Genomic DNA, 2,490 nt, shown 5'->3' with positions numbered 1-2,490 from the left:
CCCCCCCCCTCCCCCCCCCCCAATAAATAAATTAAATACCTAACGGTAACGGCTAGGGAGTTTAATAAGGTGGCCACCACAACTGCTCTTCACAGTGACAGGGGTAAAAGTGAAGGAGATTCTCTGGACCGACTACTGTTCACCTGAGGGAGGCAACCCAGCTGGAAAACCTGGAAGAGTGGGCAAAGAAACTGGGGGACGGCCACGACGAACAAAACAGTCTCTAAGGCGGGGAAGCAGTTGGCGTTGCCTCCTTGGCCTCCTAGGGCTCCAAGAGGCAACAGGAACTGTAGGGACTGGAGGTGAAGACAGCTCCTGCTGCGAGTCCAACTGTGCATGGGCATGAGGACTTTTCACATGTCCTTCCAGGAAAGAGGGGTCCCTGTGCAGGACCACCTTCCTGCCTTTAGGGGGAAACTGCACCCTGTAAACCACCTCCCCTACTTGTTCCAGAACACTGCAGGGTCCCACCCAGCTGCTGTCCAGTTTGGGACTGAGGGCCTGCAGGAACTGATCCCGAGTGAGTTCTGCCTGCACTGGAGGTGGCATGTTGTCATAAGCCCTCCTGCAGAGACACTTGATGTCATGGGCCAGAATACGAAGGGGCTCCCCAGGCTGTCTGTGTCTGTTGTGAAACTCTGATCGCAGCAGCACAGGCTGGTTATACTGTCCAAACCGTCTCTGTAGTGTTCCAACTAGAGCAGCATAGTCTCTCCTCTCCTCTTTGCTCAGCAGCAGTAAACAGGCAGCTGCATCCTCACACAGGCATAAAGCTAATTGCAATGCTTTATTCTCCTTATCCCAGCCAGCTGCAACAGCTAACAGTTCAAACTGAGCAATAAACACCTCCCATGGTGTCTTTCAATTGAACGTGGGTGTTTTTATGTTTGCCGCTACTTCCCGCCCCTGGGCACCGCCCTCTTTGTTTACATCATGTGACGGTGCATCATGCGAGTTTGACTCTATTCTGCCAAAACAGCGGTCAAGGCGGGAAAAGTTCTAATTTCTAGCCAATCATGGTGAAAATCCAGCCTTAGCAGACATTTTCAGCACTGTTTCTCTCACTCTGTGAGCGGTCGAATGCAGCCGGGCTTCTATCTCCAGCTCCTCCCTCTTAATCTTGTCCGCCAACATCAGTCTCCAACTGTGATAAGCGCCACCGGCAAGTTCAGAGGCAGCTCATAGTTTCACATCTGACACCAATGTAAAGTTGACGCGGTCACTCAAGCACCAGACATTCTGCTCTTGCCAGCGATTTATTCAGGAACAATAATTTCATGTCAAATAACTCTGAGTCACTGTTCGGCCATAACTCACGCCAGAGCTCCTCAGCATCCCAACAGGTGAATGTCGCTCCTCTAAGACGGGCCACCCAACAAAACCCCACCACACTCATTTCCCAACAACCCCTGTGGCACAACATAATATGTCATATAAAATAGTTGGAGAAAATAGTTGAGTCCCAGTTGAAGTGCTTCCTGGAGGGTCACGCTATCTTAGAGCTATTCCAATCTGGCTTTAAACTTCTCCATAGCACTGAAACTGCCCTACTGAAGGTTTTTAATGACATTTTCTTATCCACAGATACTGGTAATTCTGTGCTGCTTGTCCTATTGGACCTTACAGCCGCCTTTGACACCATCGACCATGAGATCCTCATTGCTAGGTTGGAGCAGTGGGTGGGCATCACAGGGTCAGCCCTCAATTGGTTCAGATCCTACCTCGCTGACAGATCCTTTTATGTCTCATCAAGGATTTTAGTTCTACAGCGACAGAGCTTAAATGGGGGGGTTACGCAGGGGTCCATCCTGGGTCCCCTCCTATTCTCTTTATACCTGCTGCCACTTGGTGCTATTTTCCGGAAACACAACATAGCCTTTCACTTCTACACCGATGACTGTCAAATTTACTTCCCCCTAAGACACAATGGTACATGCTCTATTCAACCTCTGCTCAACTGCCTGGCTGACATCAGGGACTGGATGGCTTTAAATTTCTTAAGTTTCAATGAAAAGAAGTCTGAAGTCATGTTGTTCCCTCCCAATGACACAATCACAAACAACTGCATCGACCTTTCCACTCTATCCCTGTCAGAAAAACAAAGAGTCACTAATCTGGGTGTGATAATGGATCCTTCCCTGAAACTTAACAATCATGTAAACATGATTGTTAAATCATGTTTCTTCCAACTGAGGAGGCTGTCTAAACTGAAGCCCATATTGTCCAAAAATAACCTGGACACAGTAATACATGCATTTATTACATCTAGGCTTGACTACTGCAACTCGCTCCTGTTTGGTATCAGTCAGACCTGCATTGCATGAATACAACTGGTCCAGAATGCAGCAGCCCGATTTTTAACCAGTACAGACAAAAGAGAGCACATTACTCCAGTTTTGGCCTCACTGCACTGGCTACCGGTTCAACTTCAAATCCAGTTCAAAATACCCCTGTATGTCTACAAATCGCTGAACAGTCCCCCCCCCCCCC

This window comes from Nematolebias whitei, chromosome 8 (assembly GCF_014905685.2).
Source record: "Nematolebias whitei isolate Nwh7 chromosome 8, NemWhi1, whole genome shotgun sequence".
Lineage (NCBI taxonomy): Eukaryota > Metazoa > Chordata > Actinopteri > Cyprinodontiformes > Rivulidae > Nematolebias > Nematolebias whitei.
The sequence above is the reverse complement of the archived record's forward strand: the minus strand, read 5'-3'. Positions refer to the sequence as shown.